General features: G+C 36.8%; 1 protein-coding gene across 6 annotated transcripts in view; it reads right to left on the bottom strand.

Moving 5' to 3' along the window:
- cv-c (crossveinless c) overlaps positions 1–12,837 on the bottom strand; it is a 186,760-nt gene that overhangs the window by 134,807 nt on the left and 39,116 nt on the right. For 4 of the 6 annotated variants that reach the window (XM_046633896.2, XM_046633900.2, XM_046633898.2 and 1 more), the window contains exons 1-2: positions 8,734–8,844; positions 7,959–8,246 (exon numbers count right to left, since the gene is read on the bottom strand). The exons of 1 other annotated variant lie outside the window; for it this stretch is intronic. The gene's annotated coding sequence lies outside the window, so the exon portion shown is untranslated. Of the gene's footprint in view, positions 1–7,951; positions 8,247–8,733; positions 8,845–12,837 lie in introns of those variants that run through there. One more of the 6 variants, XM_046633897.2, reaches the window with a different exon arrangement.

Raw genomic sequence — 12,837 nt, 5'->3', positions numbered from 1 at the left:
AGAGAGAGAGAGAGAGAGAGAGAGGCACGATTTTTACAGCTATTATAACATACAGGCGGGAGAATTACGCGTACGGTTGCATAACAATATTTTTACATATTATGTTATATTATGCAAGCGGCATTTTTTTGTGAAAATTTTTTTTGTTCCACAATGCCACTTGCGGCGTTTTTTTTTTTTTTTTTATTTGCTTATCCTTCTCCTCTTCAATTTCCCAGTATAACTAACAATCCGATATTGAAAAAGGCTGTGGTCGTATTTTTGACGGAAACAAAAAACAAACTACCAAAAAAATTGCACACAAAAAATGTTACTTTTCTAATTCTCCTCGTCGTCAATTTTTATATTATTATTTTCATGCAAGTCAAAGTTGCGATTTTACTTCAACCAAATAAAATTTATTTGTGCAAAACGTAGGAAGTGAAGAAAGAAAAAAAAAATAATGGTACTCGGGACCTTTTCTAATTCTCCTCTTCTTACATTTTTTTTTTTTTTTTTTTTGTTTTTTTTTTATTACACATATTAAAGTTCGTATTTCAATTCAATGAAATTAAACTTACTTGCGTAATAAACAAAAGAACGAAAGGCAAAAAGAAATGGCACTCGCAGGCTTTTATAATTCTCCTCCCATTGAATTTAATTGAAAATATCGAATAAGAGGAAGAAAATAAAGTTTTCATTACGCGTTACGTCGCGATACCGACAATTTTATTGTGCGGCGGTTTAACGGTTCGGCCGGTTTGCACCATGCACACACAGAGTACAGAGAGAAACGCACCGCGGCGCTCAAAAGCGGCGGCTTGGCTATATTATACCTAGGTAGGTAGGTAGGAAGGTTGGTTGGTTGGTACAATATTATACGATGCGGAGGAGAAAAGAAAAGAAAAGATAAGAGAAGAGAAGAGAAGAGAAGATATGAGGGAGGGTGGGAAAGGTCCATTTAGCATCCATCCTCTCTCGCATGGCACGCAAAGCTGACTTCTTCCACTTCTTCGACTTCTTCTTCCACTTTTCTTCTTCTTCTTCTTCTTCTTCTTCTTCTTCTTTCATTGAGACTATTCTAGCGGATTCCTTGCAACGGGAGGCTGCACCAAGGCCTTGCAAGGTTACCTATTGCCAGCGAGAGAAACGAGCCGCGCGCAAACACGAACAACAAAACTTGACGAGTTTGAGGTTAGGAACGTTATACGTAACGGAATATTTGGAGGGGCGAGATTTTAGAGTGGGTTCGACGGAGATTGATTTTCAAAATATAAGAATAACTTGTGCTAAATTTACTAGCGCGTTTTAACAAATTTCAAACTGAATAAATTATCTGTTTGGTAAACAACGTCACTTCTCAACATGCGTCGTTACACGTGTATTTATGAAACAGTTTTGTTTGTTATTTTGTTTTTTGTTTATTTTAAATTGTTTGAAATCCGGTATAAACCGTTGAATACAATATATAGGCTCATATTCTGAAATTACATGTATCATTGTGATAACCTTATTAACTTCAACCCCGTAAATAATGAACGTGTTACGAACAATTTGGACTGATCATTTAACGATTTTTTTCTAACATTTTCGTTATTCCATCGTAACTTTAATTTTTATTCGTTTTCAATGAAAATTTTTATGAATTTTAAACAAAACACGAAACGAACACCTCATTTTCTGATCGTAGGTGCTTAAAACAAAGTATACAAACTGAAAGTCTTATACAATAACAATTCAAAAATATCTTCAACGATTTTTTTTCTTTCTTAAAATTAAAAAAAATATGCACAACGTGTGTGTAAAATTTCGATACATTACAACATTATACCGCGATCGTAATCTGCGTTAGGATGAAGAGATTCCTTAAATCAGTATCACAAAATGTATTAAATATGCACGTGAGAAAATAATCAGATAATAATTACCGTTGCATTTTATCAAACGGCGAAGAATAATCTAATTTCTTTTCAAACGTACGCGTACGCATCAACATAATTATTGTCTATTTAAATTTTTATACTTCTTCTCGATTTTTCGTTCCCCCCCCCCCCCCCCCCTCAAACCCGTCGCTACAACGACGCGTAAAATTCCATCGAGACAGCACCTTTCATACCGCTGCAGCCGGCAGCAATATAGTTTTGTATCGCAGAGTGCCTTCGGGGAGAATACAGAAAAAGACACGCGATGAGGTGATTCGATGTTAGTTTAGGGTACGGACGGCGTGTGTTGAAAAAGGAAAAACAGGAAGGGAGGAAGGAAGGAAGGAAGGTAGGTAAGAATAAAGGAAGAAAGAAAGAAAGGAGAAGAAGAAGGACGCCAAGTAAGATGCGAAGGAGTTCCTATGCATAGTACATTCGTGTATATATACACACACACACACACATATATATATATATATATATATATATATGATAAGCTGAAGCAGGAATTTCTCTCAAGCAACGCCGAATTTTTTTCGTCATTCTTTTTTCATCGGTTGCTTTCCCCTCGTTCAATTTATCGCGATTATTGTTAATCAATCGTCAAATTAACCCTAGTCAATTACACCTGTGGAAACTTTTACGTTGATTCATTTTACTTGCGCAAACAAATCCGATTCAACGCGCGCTGACTTTGAAATTGTACGTTAGACTCGGTTCTGGGGTCAAACGGACCCCGTTTAAGCGACTAGGGTTAATATTTAGCGTGTCCCGTCCGCGTAAAAATGATTTGACAAATTTTTCGTTCCAAAGTTTGTTATTCTATATTTTTTTCTTTCTTCTTCTCGCTGTTGCAAAATTCATTTTTCAGTGATCTGTGGGATTCAAATTTACGCGTCGATGAGAGAATTAAGATTCAGGGGTGAAAAAAAAATCGTTGCACAATGTAACGATAAAATATTTAAGAGACGATTATCGGTTGACGAATAAAATAAGTGACCGAGAACTTGACGTTGTTAATACGGTTGGCTTTTTTCTCCCGCAATTATTATCGACGTTGTACGTATATTTTTATCGCGAGATTAGATTAACGTTATAGTCGGTCACGTGTTTGCTCGGCGGCGGCGTGAATTGAATGAAACAGGTGCGAAATCGCATAATCGACTTGGAAGTTTGAACTGAATTTATTTCCCGTCGATTGCGACATGGAATAATCGTGAAATTGATAAATCTTAAAAAATAAACGAAAAAGGAACGAAAAAAAAACTCGACATTCGTTAATTTTGCAATTTTCGTTATATATTATACACATTATTTCCTGAGATCGCAAAGAGAAAATTTTATCGTGAAATTTATCTCGCTTCTATAATTGGAATAATTTGATCAACTGTATTGAATACTCGCGAGAGTTTTTGAAAAATTAGATTCATCCCCTTTTTATTCCACGACCTTAAACTGAGAAAAATTTCGGTTGTTACAGTAATTAGAAAAATTGAGTAAAACAGGTATCGTTTGAAAAAACTGTTTTAATATTGTTGGAATTACAAAAAAACGAGGTACGCGTAACCATTTTGTTCTGTCGTCGATCCTTTTTTGGTTACTGCAACGCAAAATCAGTTTTTTACGGTTTACTCAACGTTTTTAGTTAAACAAAAAGTTAAATTTCTCTCAGTGTACGTATATGGGTGATAATAATCGATTAATGGATGAAATTTTACTCGTTATTACAACGACTATGATTGACCTTAAAAAGTGTAAAATAGAAAAGCGCAAAAACTCTACCTACCCGGCATCTCTCTATTTTCCACTATCGCGTCGCTGGGCTTACGATTAGCTGACAATGAGCTGTAAGCTATAACGGCAAAGACGGCAAAAGTCTACGAGTATGACGAGTTTTGCATGATTTTACGTTGCGTCATAAACACGGGTGTAAATCACCGAGTTGCTGGCCTCTGTGACTATCCAAGGATGGCGGTAATCCTCATGCTTGTTCCCACGACAAGGCCGAAGATGAGACGAGCTCGTTGGAGTAACGAAAGAATATAAATAAATAAATGAATAAATAAAGAAAACTGCCAACTGCGCAAGCAACGATTTTTGGACGGATTTAAAATTCAGTACAAGATCGTAACAAATTATTTTCAACGCAAAATTGTACGATGTATTATTACATATATGTATGTAAGTCAAAAATATGATTTTCACTTTCCAAGTTCAGCTGTCGAAATGTTACGTGAACTTTCTCTCTACAATTGTGTGTGTATGTATAAATTTACGGGGGCGAGATTTCAAGTTTCGAATTTTGAAAAGTTCGCAAAGCCGCTAATTCCGTATTATATTGGTTTTGCGAAACTTGAAGTAAAGAAATCGAACCTCGGAGAAACAGCAAAGTCGATGACTCAAAGTTCCGAAAATTCAAGTTACGATAGAGAAATGTTACAAGAGGTAAAATTCCGAAAAATAAAGTTTGGATGAAGTAAAGTTCGAAATATTGAAATATACTCAAACGGCGTATTTCACTTGACGAGTGGGTGTAAGAAATGAGAAAAACCGAAAACCAGAAATTCACGGAGCTAAAAATCTTGGATCATTCGGAATTTCCATGTTTCGTCAAACTTAGATTTCTTTACTTCAAGTTTCGCCGCCAAAAAATGTGGAATTCGGCGCTTCCGAAAAATTTCAAATTCGGAATTTGAAACTCGCCCCAATCAAGCGCGCGTATTTCTCGGCTGGTAGATTACAGGAAATACTTTTAAAAGTCAGTCGCGTCAGTCTTTTTCCAGGCAGGTCCATCGACGGTGGAGATAATAAATAAATAAACAAGGATGGAGGAGGGTGTCGCCTGCGGGGCGTCTGCACTTATCTCTCGACTCTCTGACCATAAAGTGTGGGAGTTGGTCGGATTAGAACTGCGGGGGAAAGTCGAGCAAAGACGACGAAGACGAAGCTGAGCGAGGTTCATTCACGGAAAAAGAACACCGATAAGAGAGCGGGAATATAAACTGTATGCATACGCGTTATAAGTCATACATATATATGTGTGTGTGCGTAACAGCACCGACCAACGAATTCAACCAGAACGTTCTTTATCAAAAACTAAATTATACGTATATATACTATCTCGTATTCAATTACGTGGGATACTTTTTCAACTCCGTAGCTTTTACTTGCAACAATTTAGAATTTACGTTATATAATACTACGATGAATGAAAATCAAATCTATATATATTATTCAGATAATATATTCAGATAGTATTTATTTGATTATTAATCATGAATTAAAGGTTCAGAGTGAACATTTTTACGATACGATAAGATTCTGATTCATTGATGATATCGTTGTAATTATAGCTGTAGGAAGGAAAATTCATAGTTCAACTCTTCGCTTGTCTTTAACCAAATTTTCAATTCAAATTTCAGGAAAAAGATTTCTATCGATGATCGGTTCACGAAGTATTCACATTATACCGAGTGGAAATCGAATCTACGAAAATGAAAACAAAAGTATATTTTTTCATTTATAATTTTATACGGAGGGAATAATAAGAGCCTCGCTTTTTTTATTTCCTTCTTTGTTTCGTTGAAAATTCGATAAGTCAAGAATCCAGTTATTCATTTCCGCTATCATTTTTCCGATATAAATGACGAGATCGATATTAGAACGAAAATTATAAAAAACAACTCGTATGAATATTTGAAAATGGAAGAAATTAAGAGTCGAACGATTTTTCTTTCAATCAATTCTCCAACAATCGCTGATTTGAAAGAACGAGAAATATAAAATAATCATCATTGAAGCTTCAATCTACACAAATGACAAGATTCACTCGATCCGTAATACGGATCAAATTCAGAATTTCAACGAGGTTAAATATTGTAAATTGTTGATGTAACGATTCATTTTTGGCGAAATTCAATAAACCCTGGAAAAACAATTACTGCAAAATTTTCCTATTTTCCAAACTTCTTGAGTGATTTTACACAACTACTACAAGATTACCGATATTCCCTTTCTCCTTTCCCGAAGTATCACTTTCAAACATCAAAACGGTGACTCTCTACTTCAAATGTTTCGTTACGATAGGGATAATTAACTCGAACCTCTTGAATTAAAACGCCCTTCGATAACGAACCGTACGTAATATGTACGAAAGGAATTACCACACAATAAAGAAAGAAATAAAATCACACGCCCTAAGAAAAAAAAAAAAAAAAAAAACGAAAGCAAAACGACTATACAGCATAATTATGTTGGGTCATTCCACACCAACTCGGGGTAAACGGTTAACCGTGAAATTTTCTAATCTCACCAAGAATTTATCCTAACTTACTACGGCCCCTGAAAAGTTTCGAAATTTTTTGTTCATGAAATAAAAAAATATCGCGGTCAACCGTTTACCGAATTGGCGTGGAATGCCCCATGTAATAACAAGGCAAGTATATACCAATATAAAAGGAAGTAGACGAGCGGAAGCCACGTGTAACGGCCACTTCCGTTCCTCAACGATATACGATAGATAAGATTTCACGCTTACTCGCTCGATAAAGATGCAGAGCCGAAGTATTTTATACCAAACAATGACAATACCTTGTAGTACGAAAGTAGCGCCAATGCGGTGAATAGAAGAAAAGGAGTTAAAATAAATCATCATTGTACGATTACAATAGCACGCGATGATATAACGAAGCCAACAATTATGTGTTGAACTTGTGTTATTGTAATTCATACGTGAATACGTTAGAGAGAGAGAGAGATAAAAGAAAGAGCACAGGCATGGCCAGCATTATGGGTATAATGGGGAGAAGTTGAGAGAGGAAGAGATAAGCCGCTCTCTCGTCTTTCTGTTGTTTATGTACGTGTATATGTATATGTATGAGATATTCCGTGCCAACTGAGAGGACATTTTCCCTGACCCCCGCCAATTTGCTTCATTATTTTTTATATGATTCTACAGCGTAAAAAAATCACTCGCCATCCATTCATGTTTTTCGTCCCAACCATTCTTTTTTAAAAAATGTTACAAACATAACATATGTTCTTTATACGTACAAAATAAGAAAAATTATTCCTCTGAAAAAATATTTAAAAAATACAAAAAATCATTTCTCCACTCTGAACTATGGCTCAAAATGTTTGTTTTGGGACCTAGAAATTATGTTAATTTTTGTAAACAAAAATAAAAAAAAATGGCGTTTTTTTTTTTTTTAGGACCATGAAAGGTTTTGTAAAATTTTTTAAAAAAGAATGGTTGGAACGAAAAATCTGAAAAAAATTGTGAGTGCTTTTTTTAGGTTGTAAAATCATATAAAAAATAATGAAGGAAATTGGCGGGGGTCAGGGAAAATGTCCTCTCAGTTGGCATGGAATACCTCATATACATATATATATATATGTGTGTGTGTGTTACATGGGGGAACTGTTTATCCGTGGTGTACTTACGCATATATAACCCACTTATCGCGTACCCTGCCATGTATCATGCATGTTCGTAGGTATTTACGTATGTAAAAGAATACGGCAAATAGCTGCTAGCCAAGCTAAGAGATGCGACGGCGATTAAAAAAAAAAAATGATACAATTTTTAGTCTGTTGCGTCGTGTAACAAATAACGGAATCGATTTTCGTACCGTATATTGTAATCGTCTCTTCGATTTGGCGCGAGGTCTGAAGTTGGCGACGTTGTCGTGACGAAATATTGGGGAATAAAAAACACTATATTATTTATTTTTACAATGAATTTTTAAGAAACCAGGATTGCCATATATCAAGTAAGTTTCGTTTCTGTTTACCGAATTTTTCAAACGGTTCAAAAATCGCGAGATAACGATTTTTTCGCAGCAGGAATCGTTACGGTAATGTTACTAATTTCAACGTGATAGCTCGTCACGTGTGTTTTCAATACTCTTTGCCGACAATCGTCGGTAAAACAGCGCGAGGATCGATCAACAGGTGACGAGGACGATACACGTTCTTTATACACATCTTGACCCTCCTGAAGTTGGCGAGAGTTAATCAACGGTATATCGTAGACTAACTAAGTAACTAACCTCTTACCTGGATGATGTTTTCCAGTAAGCAACAGCAGCGGTAGAGAATCTCGATGAATCAGTATAATCCGATGGTGATATCCGTTAACTTGTTACACACCGTATGTCACTGTATCCGTGGAATTGCGATTCGTAATTGTGGAACATTAGACGATACGTGATCGTCTGAACTTGGCCGCACTTGAACTACGGTTTAAACAACCGAGTAACGCCGTTGCATCGAAAGACAAAACACTGTGATCGATATCGAAGAAGCACCCGACTCACGTGTTTCAACGTATTTCGGTACCTGTGCCTGTGTTTTATAGTTAGAGAAAAAAAAAGAGATAAGAATATGGTTACCGGACACTCGGGTGCACGGAATGAAAGAAAAAAAAAAAAAAAAACAAAGAAACAACAACAGGGTTGTTTACAACGGGTATCAAGGGATGCCCCGGTCGATTTTGACTACGATGTATAAGAAGTCCGCGTATCTCATTCCATAGGCAATTCCGAAGAAAAACACTTCGATTCAATATCACTAGACGCGACAGCGAACAAACGGCACGTATTCTAATAAATCGTGATAACAGATTCGTCGAATTTGTGCCAAATTTCCTTTCATTCCTGCGTCAAATTGGAATAAGCCGTGAGTGTTTTTTTTTGATAATTTAGGTTCTCCTTCGCGTCCGAGACCTGTATATTCGGGGATAAATACTCCAAGGTCGAAATCGACAAGGGCGATGTTTGAATTTGATTCGCCCGAAGTGGGCGTTGCGTGTTAAAAATCACTATTCACAAACCGCAGAGAAACGTCAGAGAGTTGCGACGAGTGCGAGATTTGCCCGCTCTTCGATCGGCGATTCGCCCGTTCGTTCGTTCGCCTCGCGCGACGGTCACGGCGATACTAAAGCGGCAGGCGAGCGACAAGCGAGGAACGGAGGAGAGGGAGGCGAACGGCAGGAACGGCTGGCTGCTTGCTTGCTAGTCGCCCTCACGATCAGCGCCGAGGATTCCGAACCGTTCCGAATTCTACGCGGACTCGAGACACACAGCTGTTCGACGCGTGTGAGCCGCCTCTCTTTACGATGCGTGCGAGGGAGAGAGAGAGAGAGAGAGAGAATAAAATGAAGGAGGGGGGGGGGGGGGGAGTTGTTCACCGAGGGGCTCGTTAATCGGAAAACAACAACAACAACAACAACAACAACAACAGCAACAACGTATCCGTTGCTATCCTTTCTCACTACGATAGCTGTTGCTATATTTTCTTGTAACTGTTGCGAGAATTTAACGCTTGTGCAACGATAAATTTACGTTAAAGCCTTGTTTAACTAACAAAAAAAAGTAGATTAAACCGAAGAAACTGATTTTGCGTTGCTATTACCAAAAAAGTATCGACGATAGCTCGTTTTTCGTAATTCCAACAATATTCGGACAGTTTTTTTTTTTTTTTTTTTTAACGATACCTGTTTTACTGAATTTTTCTAGTTACTGTAGATGGATAAATATAAATATGGATAGACGGAGAGGTAGATAGACAAATGGAAGGATATACGGATGGACGGATGGATAGCATTGTGTCCGTAGCAATGTTGGACAAATTTCTTAACCAGCCGATAAAATAATACAAGGTGTTGAATAAGAGAAAATTACATTAAAATAGTAGTCGAAAAATGTAAAGTAAATCACAGTGGAGAGTACGATAACTTAGTTCTAGGGATAATATAAATTGCAATCAAAAAATAAAAAAGAAATAAAAAAAAAAAAAAACAACTAAAGTACAGTCAGAGAACGAGGCTGGCACGCAAAACAAAATAATCAATGAATTCCCCAAGGATTCTAGGAACTAGTGACGTTTTTGTCCCCAATCTTTCGTCATCCATTTACGTTAACGTTACTCGTTTCGTTTAATTTCATTTTATTTCATAAGTCACTGTTAAAGTACAAACTAGTGACTTTTTTTTGTCCATAATTTTTCGTTATAGAGTTACGTCAGCGTTACTTGTTTCAGCCTTAATGTAAAGTATGAGAACCAACACTCGTACAATTTGAAAACTCGGAATAACTTGAGGATAAATTGATCCCAACGTCCGTATCGAAATTTATAGGAAAAAGAAACCGTTCGAAGATGTTGAGGATTTAAATTAACGGGGTTCCACTTTCTCTAAACGTTGATTCAGCCTTCGGACGATCCAGCCTGTTCATTCTTAAGAGTGCACAGATTGAATTTCGCACAACTAATTAGTCATCTGTGTATAACGTGTGCTCGCCTAAGTAACGAATCACGTTTGTTGGCTGTCTCCGCGATTACATGAATTCCGCGTTTTCCTGTCGATGATTTTGACGACTAGACTGCGTCTTATCGCGATCAATTATTGATCGACGATCGTGAGCAGTAAAAGTAGGTATAAAAGGTTGGGAAATTTTGCAGCGACCGCCGCTCGTTGAGGTAAAATAAATTGAAGGAAGGGAGGAGATAATTAGCAGCGAGTTATCCCCGCGCATCATGTGCATACGTTATAAGTATATTGTAGGTACACATATATCGAAGAGCGATAATTAATTATCGCTTCGTAATTAGCGCCATTTAACTCGTTGCTCGGCACGGTCCGACCGTGTGAAATCAACTTTCCCCGCAGCGTTGTATCGACGGTTGAACAACCTGGCGATATTATTTCTAATTAGTCTGGCGTTATTTTCAATCCGTTAGCAATTAGGATCGATTTAGGATTCAATGCAGCGAAACACAATTGACGAACTACCTCCAACGGGATAATAACTTGGTGATCGAATGGGGCAGTTTGAAGTTTCGAATTTGAAATCTTACGAATTATTTGGTGGCGAAACTTGAAGTGAAGAAATAAAACTTTGGAAAAACGACAAAGTTTCGAATGATCGGAAATGCGACGACTCAGAGTTCCGAAATGCAAGATTCTGAAAATTCAAGTCACGATAGAGCGACATTCCGAAAATCCGCATGACCAGGATTCCGAACGTAAAAATATTGAAAATCCAAAAAAAAAGAAACATCGAAGTGCTGAAATTTCGCCGAGTCAGAAATTCACAGAACTCAAAATCTTGGATCTTTCGATTTTGAAATTTTCTCACTTTCGCACTTTTGGAACTTTGACTTGGAGTTACGTCCCTTTGGCATTTTGTCTTTTCGGAATTTAACCCTTTCGGTACTTCGCACTTTCTTCGATGTTTCGTAAATGTGGTTTGATTTCTTTACTTTAAGTTTTACGACGAAAAAATTCAGAATTCGGCGCTTTCGAAATTTTTCCAATTCGGAATTTCGGATGGATCGAAAATTTGGCGAAAATATTTAATTATACACTTATATGAATCCAACTGTTTGTACGGGTATAAAATACCGTTTATTCGTTATGAAATTAGCTCATTAATCCGTTGCTCCACCAACTGCCCTGTCTAAAAACAGCGGTTGAAGATAACAGAACAGCATACGCAGCACAGTGGACCAGAAAATGGAGTGAATGCATTTACTTTAAGTGCCTGTCGTTAAGTGCATCGTGCACAGTGCAGAATCAATTTTATACACCGAAGTGTGCAGCATAGTGTATACAGTTATAATAGTTACGTGTGCGGTTTATAAACAAACTTGTCAAATTAATCAAATTTTCACTTCATAAGCTCGCTCTTTTAATCAAACATGTATCCTAATCTCGTTTCTTTCACGAGAATTTTCATTTCTATGCAGCGGCAAATAGACGAGCAAACGCTTCACTACGAACGCAAACAAACGAATCGTTCGCATAAAAACACAAATTACACGCCTATATATACGATTGAGTTGCGCTCCTAAAGGCGAATGGATAAAGTAATAATGGGGCAATTTCACCGGCATGCGACTCAACTGACTGGCCCCTTCGGTATATATACATATACATATATATATATATAAAGTTGAAAATGAACCGCGCATGCGCCGAATAATTAAATCTCATTGGACTCTGTCTTTGAAACTAGACATGTCTGCAAAGAAATATTTTATTTCAGCTGCATGGAAGGTTTTTGGTAATTATTATATTCTAGAGCCTGCTGAATCCAATAATGACTTCCATTTTCCTCCATCCCGTACAGTATTCTTGCAAAATACAAGGTTTTTGTATAAAAAAGTTAAAAAAACAGCATAAGAATAATGAAAAATCCACCATTTCTTTACAATGAACTAAAAAATATTTCTTATGAAATTAAACAAACAATGAAACAGTACAAAAAACCTGTGACATTTGATCGTACGTCTTGACAGTACTGAAAATCGTTTTTGAAACGATAAATGTTTTTCACTCCATTTAAAATACGCGAAAAACCCATTTTGCATTTGAAATTAAAAAAAAAAAAAACAAAAAAAAAAATAATTTCACCGCAGAGATCTGATTTCGCAATACCATCTCCAATCTGATTTCGGATTGTTGTGCTAAACATTTCTTCGCGAAAAAGAGCAAAATATTTGAATCCCGGGTTGTAAATACTCCAAAGTTTTGGAAGATCGTATATTTATATCCCAAGAGATTCATTTTTCACTGCGAGAAAATTTTCACCGTCGAAACTGACAATTTTACCGAGTACGGATATTTTTGTAATAACATATCCGAGCGTACTTTGATCGCTTATCGCTTTATTTTACCCTCCCTCGTGGTGAATGAGAGTAAAAAAAAAAAAAAAAAAAAAAAACGAACCGCAAGAAAAATATTTTTTCATTTTCTAACCATAACTCTCTTCGCTTCCAATGCAGCTCTGCATTCTTGACTCACAAATTAATATAACAGTTCGGTTCGGTTCAACTCGGTCGAAATGATATCACGCGAGATGGGGTCCAATAGTACCTTGCATGTATGCATATAATGTGGACGAATAGTTTCGACACGCACACAGCGACACGTGGG

Source organism: Neodiprion pinetum, chromosome 7, assembly GCF_021155775.2.
Source record: "Neodiprion pinetum isolate iyNeoPine1 chromosome 7, iyNeoPine1.2, whole genome shotgun sequence".
Classification (NCBI taxonomy): Eukaryota; Metazoa; Arthropoda; class Insecta; order Hymenoptera; family Diprionidae; genus Neodiprion; species Neodiprion pinetum.
Note: the sequence above shows the minus strand (reverse complement) of the source record. Positions and strands in the feature narration are given on the sequence as shown.